This window comes from Schistocerca nitens, chromosome 2, assembly GCF_023898315.1.
Source record: "Schistocerca nitens isolate TAMUIC-IGC-003100 chromosome 2, iqSchNite1.1, whole genome shotgun sequence".
Classification (NCBI taxonomy): domain Eukaryota; kingdom Metazoa; phylum Arthropoda; class Insecta; order Orthoptera; family Acrididae; genus Schistocerca; species Schistocerca nitens.
This window is the reverse complement of record NC_064615.1, coordinates 42139336-42148797: the sequence shown is the minus strand read 5'-3', so window position 1 is coordinate 42148797 and position 9462 is coordinate 42139336. Positions and strand designations below refer to the sequence as shown.

At 54.4% G+C, this 9462-nt stretch overlaps 27 non-coding genes across 27 annotated transcripts; 18 read left to right on the top strand and 9 right to left on the bottom strand.

Moving 5' to 3' along the window:
• Positions 1 to 53: 53 nt before the first annotated feature.
• Positions 54 to 125, bottom strand: Trnap-agg (transfer RNA proline (anticodon AGG)). The gene has a single exon. It is a non-coding gene; the product is annotated as a tRNA-Pro (tRNA).
• A 488-nt stretch (positions 126 to 613) lies between these two features.
• Positions 614 to 686, top strand: Trnav-cac (transfer RNA valine (anticodon CAC)). The gene has a single exon. It is a non-coding gene; the product is annotated as a tRNA-Val (tRNA).
• Positions 687 to 844: 158 nt separating this feature from the next.
• On the top strand, positions 845 to 917 carry Trnav-aac (transfer RNA valine (anticodon AAC)). The gene has a single exon. It is a non-coding gene; the product is annotated as a tRNA-Val (tRNA).
• Positions 918 to 1100: 183 nt separating this feature from the next.
• Positions 1101 to 1172, bottom strand: Trnap-agg (transfer RNA proline (anticodon AGG)). The gene has a single exon. It is a non-coding gene; the product is annotated as a tRNA-Pro (tRNA).
• A 488-nt stretch (positions 1173 to 1660) lies between these two features.
• Trnav-cac (transfer RNA valine (anticodon CAC)) lies at positions 1661 to 1733 on the top strand. The gene has a single exon. It is a non-coding gene; the product is annotated as a tRNA-Val (tRNA).
• A 158-nt stretch (positions 1734 to 1891) lies between these two features.
• Positions 1892 to 1964, top strand: Trnav-aac (transfer RNA valine (anticodon AAC)). Its single transcript has one exon. It is a non-coding gene; the product is annotated as a tRNA-Val (tRNA).
• A 183-nt stretch (positions 1965 to 2147) lies between these two features.
• On the bottom strand, positions 2148 to 2219 carry Trnap-agg (transfer RNA proline (anticodon AGG)). The gene has a single exon. It is a non-coding gene; the product is annotated as a tRNA-Pro (tRNA).
• A 488-nt stretch (positions 2220 to 2707) lies between these two features.
• On the top strand, positions 2708 to 2780 carry Trnav-cac (transfer RNA valine (anticodon CAC)). Its single transcript has one exon. It is a non-coding gene; the product is annotated as a tRNA-Val (tRNA).
• Positions 2781 to 2938: 158 nt separating this feature from the next.
• Trnav-aac (transfer RNA valine (anticodon AAC)) lies at positions 2939 to 3011 on the top strand. Its single transcript has one exon. It is a non-coding gene; the product is annotated as a tRNA-Val (tRNA).
• Positions 3012 to 3194: 183 nt separating this feature from the next.
• On the bottom strand, positions 3195 to 3266 carry Trnap-agg (transfer RNA proline (anticodon AGG)). Its single transcript has one exon. It is a non-coding gene; the product is annotated as a tRNA-Pro (tRNA).
• Positions 3267 to 3754: 488 nt separating this feature from the next.
• On the top strand, positions 3755 to 3827 carry Trnav-cac (transfer RNA valine (anticodon CAC)). The gene has a single exon. It is a non-coding gene; the product is annotated as a tRNA-Val (tRNA).
• A 158-nt stretch (positions 3828 to 3985) lies between these two features.
• On the top strand, positions 3986 to 4058 carry Trnav-aac (transfer RNA valine (anticodon AAC)). Its single transcript has one exon. It is a non-coding gene; the product is annotated as a tRNA-Val (tRNA).
• A 184-nt stretch (positions 4059 to 4242) lies between these two features.
• Trnap-agg (transfer RNA proline (anticodon AGG)) lies at positions 4243 to 4314 on the bottom strand. The gene has a single exon. It is a non-coding gene; the product is annotated as a tRNA-Pro (tRNA).
• A 488-nt stretch (positions 4315 to 4802) lies between these two features.
• Positions 4803 to 4875, top strand: Trnav-cac (transfer RNA valine (anticodon CAC)). The gene has a single exon. It is a non-coding gene; the product is annotated as a tRNA-Val (tRNA).
• A 158-nt stretch (positions 4876 to 5033) lies between these two features.
• Positions 5034 to 5106, top strand: Trnav-aac (transfer RNA valine (anticodon AAC)). The gene has a single exon. It is a non-coding gene; the product is annotated as a tRNA-Val (tRNA).
• Positions 5107 to 5290: 184 nt separating this feature from the next.
• On the bottom strand, positions 5291 to 5362 carry Trnap-agg (transfer RNA proline (anticodon AGG)). The gene has a single exon. It is a non-coding gene; the product is annotated as a tRNA-Pro (tRNA).
• Positions 5363 to 5850: 488 nt separating this feature from the next.
• Positions 5851 to 5923, top strand: Trnav-cac (transfer RNA valine (anticodon CAC)). Its single transcript has one exon. It is a non-coding gene; the product is annotated as a tRNA-Val (tRNA).
• A 158-nt stretch (positions 5924 to 6081) lies between these two features.
• Positions 6082 to 6154, top strand: Trnav-aac (transfer RNA valine (anticodon AAC)). The gene has a single exon. It is a non-coding gene; the product is annotated as a tRNA-Val (tRNA).
• A 183-nt stretch (positions 6155 to 6337) lies between these two features.
• On the bottom strand, positions 6338 to 6409 carry Trnap-agg (transfer RNA proline (anticodon AGG)). Its single transcript has one exon. It is a non-coding gene; the product is annotated as a tRNA-Pro (tRNA).
• A 488-nt stretch (positions 6410 to 6897) lies between these two features.
• Positions 6898 to 6970, top strand: Trnav-cac (transfer RNA valine (anticodon CAC)). The gene has a single exon. It is a non-coding gene; the product is annotated as a tRNA-Val (tRNA).
• A 158-nt stretch (positions 6971 to 7128) lies between these two features.
• On the top strand, positions 7129 to 7201 carry Trnav-aac (transfer RNA valine (anticodon AAC)). Its single transcript has one exon. It is a non-coding gene; the product is annotated as a tRNA-Val (tRNA).
• A 183-nt stretch (positions 7202 to 7384) lies between these two features.
• Positions 7385 to 7456, bottom strand: Trnap-agg (transfer RNA proline (anticodon AGG)). The gene has a single exon. It is a non-coding gene; the product is annotated as a tRNA-Pro (tRNA).
• A 488-nt stretch (positions 7457 to 7944) lies between these two features.
• On the top strand, positions 7945 to 8017 carry Trnav-cac (transfer RNA valine (anticodon CAC)). The gene has a single exon. It is a non-coding gene; the product is annotated as a tRNA-Val (tRNA).
• A 158-nt stretch (positions 8018 to 8175) lies between these two features.
• On the top strand, positions 8176 to 8248 carry Trnav-aac (transfer RNA valine (anticodon AAC)). The gene has a single exon. It is a non-coding gene; the product is annotated as a tRNA-Val (tRNA).
• Positions 8249 to 8432: 184 nt separating this feature from the next.
• On the bottom strand, positions 8433 to 8504 carry Trnap-agg (transfer RNA proline (anticodon AGG)). Its single transcript has one exon. It is a non-coding gene; the product is annotated as a tRNA-Pro (tRNA).
• Positions 8505 to 8992: 488 nt separating this feature from the next.
• Positions 8993 to 9065, top strand: Trnav-cac (transfer RNA valine (anticodon CAC)). The gene has a single exon. It is a non-coding gene; the product is annotated as a tRNA-Val (tRNA).
• A 158-nt stretch (positions 9066 to 9223) lies between these two features.
• Positions 9224 to 9296, top strand: Trnav-aac (transfer RNA valine (anticodon AAC)). Its single transcript has one exon. It is a non-coding gene; the product is annotated as a tRNA-Val (tRNA).
• Positions 9297 to 9462: the final 166 nt, after the last annotated feature.

Sequence of the window (9462 nt, the reverse complement as noted above, 5' to 3'; positions counted from 1 at the left end):
GCTTTTTGCGCTGACTCAGCCACCGACGTGCGACCAGTTTGCACAAAACGCTAGGGCTCGTCCGGGATTTGAACCCGGGACCTCCTGCACCCTAAGCAGGAATCATACCCCTAGACCAACGAGCCCTGTGACAGCGCGAGCGCCAAATATTCCAGCAAACTGCGTCCCTCGAAGTCGTCCAGGGTGCTCTTTGAGTCTGGTGCGGCTGGCGGGATGGGGGAGGTGCTCTCTGCCGGCAGTGCTGTTCTTCGACAGACTGTGTAGCGACACAATGGGTCATGGGCAGCACCCTTCTCGGAGGTGCCGTGGCCCGCGGTCGGCGGCCTTCCAGGGCTATTGGCATCTTCATGTAAAGCTGCTGCTGGGCTCGCACTGCCTGCTGCTAAGGAGGTGATTGTTTTTGCTAATGTGACTTGCAATAACGACTGCGCGAAACGCCGCTATCTCGTTCGGGATGCTACGACAGACACCCTCTCGAGCACCCCGAAGACTTGTTGAGCCCTCGGCAGCGATGGGTTTCAGGCTGTCAAAAGAACTATGGTGTGTGCATGCGCGGGCGAAAGAAAGGCTGAGGCGCCTTCGAGTGTACAAGGATGGAGTGAGCGTGTCCGTCGTTTCCGTAGTGTAGCGGTTATCACATCTGCTTCACACGCAGAAGGTCCCCGGTTCGATCCCGGGCGGGAACAGCATTTTCCTGCCTATGTCGCATACTACTCCAGTGAGCCACGTCATGTGTGGATCTGCTGCATGTACCTTCTTCATGCAAGTGCCGCATTTATTGAATTTTTAAGTTACGATGGCAACCTTGTTACAAGTTGTCTGTGAAGCAAGCCTGAAAGCAGTAGTTTCCGTGGTGTAGCGGTTATCACGTCTGCCTAACACGCAGAAGGTCCCCGGTTCGATCCCGGGCGGAAACACTTTTTCATCACTTTAAACCGACAAGCATTTGCTACGATCTGTACCGAAACCTTGGTAATCACCTTCATACGTCGGACCAGAGGGCAGTTCCTTAGAGCAAATATGAAATTAGCTTTACATTGACGGGCAGCTTTTTGCGCTGACTCAGCCACCGACGTGCGACCAGTTTGCACAAAATGCTAGGGCTCGTCCGGGATTTGAACCCGGGACCTCCTGCACCCTAAGCAGGAATCATACCCCTAGACCAACGAGCCCTGTGACAGCGCGAGCGCCAAATATTCCAGCAAACTGCGTCCCTCGAAGTCGTCCAGGGTGCTCTTTGAGTCTGGTGCGGCTGGCGGGATGGGGGAGGTGCTCTCTGCCGGCAGTGCTGTTCTTCGACAGACTGTGTAGCGACACAATGGGTCATGGGCAGCACCCTTCTCGGAGGTGCCGTGGCCCGCGGTCGGCGGCCTTCCAGGGCTATTGGCATCTTCATGTAAAGCTGCTGCTGGGCTCGCACTGCCTGCTGCTAAGGAGGTGATTGTTTTTGCTAATGTGATTTGCAATAACGACTGCGCGAAACGCCGCTATCTCGTTCGGGATGCTACGACAGACACCCTCTCGAGCACCCCGAAGACTTGTTGAGCCCTCGGCAGCGATGGGTTTCAGGCTGTCAAAAGAACTATGGTGTGTGCATGCGCGGGCGAAAGAAAGGCTGAGGCGCCTTCGAGTGTACAAGGATGGAGTGAGCGTGTCCGTCGTTTCCGTAGTGTAGCGGTTATCACATCTGCTTCACACGCAGAAGGTCCCCGGTTCGATCCCGGGCGGGAACAGCATTTTCCTGCCTATGTCGCATACTACTCCAGTGAGCCACGTCATGTGTGGATCTGCTGCATGTACCTTCTTCATGCAAGTGCCGCATTTATTGAATTTTTAAGTTACGATGGCAACCTTGTTACAAGTTCTCTGTGAAGCAAGCCTGAAAGCAGTAGTTTCCGTGGTGTAGCGGTTATCACGTCTGCCTAACACGCAGAAGGTCCCCGGTTCGATCCCGGGCGGAAACACTTTTTCATCACTTTAAACCGACAAGCATTTGCTACGATCTGTACCGAAACCTTGGTAATCACCTTCATACGTCGGACCAGAGGGCAGTTCCTTAGAGCAAATATGAAATTAGCTTTACATTGACGGGCAGCTTTTTGCGCTGACTCAGCCACCGACGTGCGACCAGTTTGCACAAAACGCTAGGGCTCGTCCGGGATTTGAACCCGGGACCTCCTGCACCCTAAGCAGGAATCATACCCCTAGACCAACGAGCCCTGTGACAGCGCGAGCGCCAAATATTCCAGCAAACTGCGTCCCTCGAAGTCGTCCAGGGTGCTCTTTGAGCCTGGTGCGGCTGGCGGGATGGGGGAGGTGCTCTCTGCCGGCAGTGCTGTTCTTCGACAGACTGTGTAGCGACACAATGGGTCATGGGCAGCACCGTTCTCGGAGGTGCCGTGGCCCGCGGTCGGCGGCCTTCCAGGGCTATTGGCATCTTCATGTAAAGCTGCTGCTGGGCTCGCACTGCCTGCTGCTAAGGAGGTGATTGTTTTTGCTAATGTGACTTGCAATAACGACTGCGCGAAACGCCGCTATCTCGTTCGGGATGCTACGACAGACACCCTCTCGAGCACCCCGAAGACTTGTTGAGCCCTCGGCAGCGATGGGTTTCAGGCTGTCAAAAGAACTATGGTGTGTGCATGCGCGGGCGAAAGAAAGGCTGAGGCGCCTTCGAGTGTACAAGGATGGAGTGAGCGTGTCCGTCGTTTCCGTAGTGTAGCGGTTATCACATCTGCTTCACACGCAGAAGGTCCCCGGTTCGATCCCGGGCGGGAACAGCATTTTCCTGCCTATGTCGCATACTACTCCAGTGAGCCACGTCATGTGTGGATCTGCTGCATGTACCTTCTTCATGCAAGTGCCGCATTGATTGAATTTTTAAGTTACGATGGCAACCTTGTTACAAGTTGTCTGTGAAGCAAGCCTGAAAGCAGTAGTTTCCGTGGTGTAGCGGTTATCACGTCTGCCTAACACGCAGAAGGTCCCCGGTTCGATCCCGGGCGGAAACACTTTTTCATCACTTTAAACCGACAAGCATTTGCTACGATCTGTACCGAAACCTTGGTAATCACCTTCATACGTCGGACCAGAGGGCAGTTCCTTAGAGCAAATATGAAATTAGCTTTACATTGACGGGCAGCTTTTTGCGCTGACTCAGCCACCGACGTGCGACCAGTTTGCACAAAACGCTAGGGCTCGTCCGGGATTTGAACCCGGGACCTCCTGCACCCTAAGCAGGAATCATACCCCTAGACCAACGAGCCCTGTGACAGCGCGAGCGCCAAATATTCCAGCAAACTGCGTCCCTCGAAGTCGTCCAGGGTGCTCTTTGAGTCTGGTGCGGCTGGCGGGATGGGGGAGGTGCTCTCTGCCGGCAGTGCTGTTCTTCGACAGACTGTGTAGCGACACAATGGGTCATGGGCAGCACCGTTCTCGGAGGTGCCGTGGCCCGCGGTCGGCGGCCTTCCAGGGCTATTGGCATCTTCATGTAAAGCTGCTGCTGGGCTCGCACTGCCTGCTGCTAAGGAGGTGATTGTTTTTGCTAATGTGACTTGCAATAACGACTGCGCGAAACGCCGCTATCTCGTTCGGGATGCTACGACAGACACCCTCTCGAGCACCCCGAAGACTTGTTGAGCCCTCGGCAGCGATGGGTTTCAGGCTGTCAAAAGAACTATGGTGTGTGCATGCGCGGGCGAAAGAAAGGCTGAGGCGCCTTCGAGTGTACAAGGATGGAGTGAGCGTGTCCGTCGTTTCCGTAGTGTAGCGGTTATCACATCTGCTTCACACGCAGAAGGTCCCCGGTTCGATCCCGGGCGGGAACAGCATTTTCCTGCCTATGTCGCATACTACTCCAGTGAGCCACGTCATGTGTGGATCTGCTGCATGTACCTTCTTCATGCAAGTGCCGCATTTATTGAATTTTTAAGTTACGATGGCAACCTTGTTACAAGTTGTCTGTGAAGCAAGCCTGAAAGCAGTAGTTTCCGTGGTGTAGCGGTTATCACGTCTGCCTAACACGCAGAAGGTCCCCGGTTCGATCCCGGGCGGAAACACTTTTTCATCACTTTAAACCGACAAGCATTTGCTACGATCTGTACCGAAACCTTGGTAATCACCTTCATACGTCGGACCAGAGGGTCAGTTCCTTAGAGCAAATATGAAATTAGCTTTACATTGACGGGCAGCTTTTTGCGCTGACTCAGCCACCGACGTGCGACCAGTTTGCACAAAACGCTAGGGCTCGTCCGGGATTTGAACCCGGGACCTCCTGCACCCTAAGCAGGAATCATACCCCTAGACCAACGAGCCCTGTGACAGCGCGAGCGCCAAATATTCCAGCAAACTGCGTCCCTCGAAGTCGTCCAGGGTGCTCTTTGAGTCTGGTGCGGCTGGCGGGATGGGGGAGGTGCTCTCTGCCGGCAGTGCTGTTCTTCGACAGACTGTGTAGCGACACAATGGGTCATGGGCAGCACCCTTCTCGGAGGTGCCGTGGCCCGCGGTCGGCGGCCTTCCAGGGCTATTGGCATCTTCATGTAAAGCTGCTGCTGGGCTCGCACTGCCTGCTGCTAAGGAGGTGATTGTTTTTGCTAATGTGACTTGCAATAACGACTGCGCGAAACGCCGCTATCTCGTTCGGGATGCTACGACAGACACCCTCTCGAGCACCCCGAAGACTTGTTGAGCCCTCGGCAGCGATGGGTTTCAGGCTGTCAAAAGAACTATGGTGTGTGCATGCGCGGGCGAAAGAAAGGCTGAGGCGCCTTCGAGTGTACAAGGATGGAGTGAGCGTGTCCGTCGTTTCCGTAGTGTAGCGGTTATCACATCTGCTTCACACGCAGAAGGTCCCCGGTTCGATCCCGGGCGGGAACAGCATTTTCCTGCCTATGTCGCATACTACTCCAGTGAGCCACGTCATGTGTGGATCTGCTGCATGTACCTTCTTCATGCAAGTGCCGCATTTATTGAATTTTTAAGTTACGATGGCAACCTTGTTACAAGTTGTCTGTGAAGCAAGCCTGAAAGCAGTAGTTTCCGTGGTGTAGCGGTTATCACGTCTGCCTAACACGCAGAAGGTCCCCGGTTCGATCCCGGGCGGAAACACTTTTTCATCACTTTAAACCGACAAGCATTTGCTACGATCTGTACCGAAACCTTGGTAATCACCTTCATACGTCGGACCAGAGGGTCAGTTCCTTAGAGCAAATATGAAATTAGCTTTACATTGACGGGCAGCTTTTTGCGCTGACTCAGCCACCGACGTGCGACCAGTTTGCACAAAACGCTAGGGCTCGTCCGGGATTTGAACCCGGGACCTCCTGCACCCTAAGCAGGAATCATACCCCTAGACCAACGAGCCCTGTGACAGCGCGAGCGCCAAATATTCCAGCAAACTGCGTCCCTCGAAGTCGTCCAGGGTGCTCTTTGAGTCTGGTGCGGCTGGCGGGATGGGGGAGGTGCTCTCTGCCGGCAGTGCTGTTCTTCGACAGACTGTGTAGCGACACAATGGGTCATGGGCAGCACCCTTCTCGGAGGTGCCGTGGCCCGCGGTCGGCGGCCTTCCAGGGCTATTGGCATCTTCATGTAAAGCTGCTGCTGGGCTCGCACTGCCTGCTGCTAAGGAGGTGATTGTTTTTGCTAATGTGACTTGCAATAACGACTGCGCGAAACGCCGCTATCTCGTTCGGGATGCTACGACAGACACCCTCTCGAGCACCCCGAAGACTTGTTGAGCCCTCGGCAGCGATGGGTTTCAGGCTGTCAAAAGAACTATGGTGTGTGCATGCGCGGGCGAAAGAAAGGCTGAGGCGCCTTCGAGTGTACAAGGATGGAGTGAGCGTGTCCGTCGTTTCCGTAGTGTAGCGGTTATCACATCTGCTTCACACGCAGAAGGTCCCCGGTTCGATCCCGGGCGGGAACAGCATTTTCCTGCCTATGTCGCATACTACTCCAGTGAGCCACGTCATGTGTGGATCTGCTGCATGTACCTTCTTCATGCAAGTGCCGCATTTATTGAATTTTTAAGTTACGATGGCAACCTTGTTACAAGTTGTCTGTGAAGCAAGCCTGAAAGCAGTAGTTTCCGTGGTGTAGCGGTTATCACGTCTGCCTAACACGCAGAAGGTCCCCGGTTCGATCCCGGGCGGAAACACTTTTTCATCACTTTAAACCGACAAGCATTTGCTACGATCTGTACCGAAACCTTGGTAATCACCTTCATACGTCGGACCAGAGGGCAGTTCCTTAGAGCAAATATGAAATTAGCTTTACATTGACGGGCAGCTTTTTGCGCTGACTCAGCCACCGACGTGCGACCAGTTTGCACAAAACGCTAGGGCTCGTCCGGGATTTGAACCCGGGACCTCCTGCACCCTAAGCAGGAATCATACCCCTAGACCAACGAGCCCTGTGACAGCGCGAGCGCCAAATATTCCAGCAAACTGCGTCCCTCGAAGTCGTCCAGGGTGCTCTTTGAGTCTGGTGCGGCTGGCGGGATGGGGGAGGTGCTCTCTGCCGGCAGTGCTGTTCTTCGACAGACTGTGTAGCGACACAATGGGTCATGGGCAGCACCCTTCTCGGAGGTGCCGTGGCCCGCGGTCGGCGGCCTTCCAGGGCTATTGGCATCTTCATGTAAAGCTGCTGCTGGGCTCGCACTGCCTGCTGCTAAGGAGGTGATTGTTTTTGCTAATGTGACTTGCAATAACGACTGCGCGAAACGCCGCTATCTCGTTCGGGATGCTACGACAGACACCCTCTCGAGCACCCCGAAGACTTGTTGAGCCCTCGGCAGCGATGGGTTTCAGGCTGTCAAAAGAACTATGGTGTGTGCATGCGCGGGCGAAAGAAAGGCTGAGGCGCCTTCGAGTGTACAAGGATGGAGTGAGCGTGTCCGTCGTTTCCGTAGTGTAGCGGTTATCACATCTGCTTCACACGCAGAAGGTCCCCGGTTCGATCCCGGGCGGGAACAGCATTTTCCTGCCTATGTCGCATACTACTCCAGTGAGCCACGTCATGTGTGGATCTGCTGCATGTACCTTCTTCATGCAAGTGCCGCATTTATTGAATTTTTAAGTTACGATGGCAACCTTGTTACAAGTTCTCTGTGAAGCAAGCCTGAAAGCAGTAGTTTCCGTGGTGTAGCGGTTATCACGTCTGCCTAACACGCAGAAGGTCCCCGGTTCGATCCCGGGCGGAAACACTTTTTCATCACTTTAAACCGACAAGCATTTGCTACGATCTGTACCGAAACCTTGGTAATCACCTTCATACGTCGGACCAGAGGGCAGTTCCTTAGAGCAAATATGAAATTAGCTTTACATTGACGGGCAGCTTTTTGCGCTGACTCAGCCACCGACGTGCGACCAGTTTGCACAAAACGCTAGGGCTCGTCCGGGATTTGAACCCGGGACCTCCTGCACCCTAAGCAGGAATCATACCCCTAGACCAACGAGCCCTGTGACAGCGCGAGCGCCAAATATTCCAGCAAACTGCGTCCCTCGAAGTCGTCCAGGGTGCTCTTTGAGTCTGGTGCGGCTGGCGGGATGGGGGAGGTGCTCTCTGCCGGCAGTGCTGTTCTTCGACAGACTGTGTAGCGACACAATGGGTCATGGGCAGCACCGTTCTCGGAGGTGCCGTGGCCCGCGGTCGGCGGCCTTCCAGGGCTATTGGCATCTTCATGTAAAGCTGCTGCTGGGCTCGCACTGCCTGCTGCTAAGGAGGTGATTGTTTTTGCTAATGTGACTTGCAATAACGACTGCGCGAAACGCCGCTATCTCGTTCGGGATGCTACGACAGACACCCTCTCGAGCACCCCGAAGACTTGTTGAGCCCTCGGCAGCGATGGGTTTCAGGCTGTCAAAAGAACTATGGTGTGTGCATGCGCGGGCGAAAGAAAGGCCGAGGCGCCTTCGAGTGTACAAGGATGGAGTGAGCGTGTCCGTCGTTTCCGTAGTGTAGCGGTTATCACATCTGCTTCACACGCAGAAGGTCCCCGGTTCGATCCCGGGCGGGAACAGCATTTTCCTGCCTATGTCGCATACTACTCCAGTGAGCCACGTCATGTGTGGATCTGCTGCATGTACCTTCTTCATGCAAGTGCCGCATTTATTGAATTTTTAAGTTACGATGGCAACCTTGTTACAAGTTCTCTGTGAAGCAAGCCTGAAAGCAGTAGTTTCCGTGGTGTAGCGGTTATCACGTCTGCCTAACACGCAGAAGGTCCCCGGTTCGATCCCGGGCGGAAACACTTTTTCATCACTTTAAACCGACAAGCATTTGCTACGATCTGTACCGAAACCTTGGTAATCACCTTCATACGTCGGACCAGAGGGTCAGTTCCTTAGAGCAAATATGAAATTAGCTTTACATTGACGGGCAGCTTTTTGCGCTGACTCAGCCACCGACGTGCGACCAGTTTGCACAAAACGCTAGGGCTCGTCCGGGATTTGAACCCGGGACCTCCTGCACCCTAAGCAGGAATCATACCCCTAGACCAACGAGCCCTGTGACAGCGCGAGCGCCAAATATTCCAGCAAACTGCGTCCCTCGAAGTCGTCCAGGGTGCTCTTTGAGTCTGGTGCGGCTGGCGGGATGGGGGAGGTGCTCTCTGCCGGCAGTGCTGTTCTTCGACAGACTGTGTAGCGACACAATGGGTCATGGGCAGCACCCTTCTCGGAGGTGCCGTGGCCCGCGGTCGGCGGCCTTCCAGGGCTATTGGCATCTTCATGTAAAGCTGCTGCTGGGCTCGCACTGCCTGCTGCTAAGGAGGTGATTGTTTTTGCTAATGTGACTTGCAATAACGACTGCGCGAAACGCCGCTATCTCGTTCGGAATGCTACGACAGACACCCTCTCGAGCACCCCGAAGACTTGTTGAGCCCTCGGCAGCGATGGGTTTCAGGCTGTCAAAAGAACTATGGTGTGTGCATGCGCGGGCGAAAGAAAGGCTGAGGCGCCTTCGAGTGTACAAGGATGGAGTGAGCGTGTCCGTCGTTTCCGTAGTGTAGCGGTTATCACATCTGCTTCACACGCAGAAGGTCCCCGGTTCGATCCCGGGCGGGAACAGCATTTTCCTGCCTATGTCGCATACTACTCCAGTGAGCCACGTCATGTGTGGATCTGCTGCATGTACCTTCTTCATGCAAGTGCCGCATTTATTGAATTTTTAAGTTACGATGGCAACCTTGTTACAAGTTCTCTGTGAAGCAAGCCTGAAAGCAGTAGTTTCCGTGGTGTAGCGGTTATCACGTCTGCCTAACACGCAGAAGGTCCCCGGTTCGATCCCGGGCGGAAACACTTTTTCATCACTTTAAACCGACAAGCATTTGCTACGATCTGTACCGAAACCTTGGTAATCACCTTCATACGTCGGACCAGAGGGTCAGTTCCTTAGAGCAAATATGAAATTAGCTTTACATTGACGGGCAGCTTTTTGCGCTGACTCAGCCACCGACGTGCGACC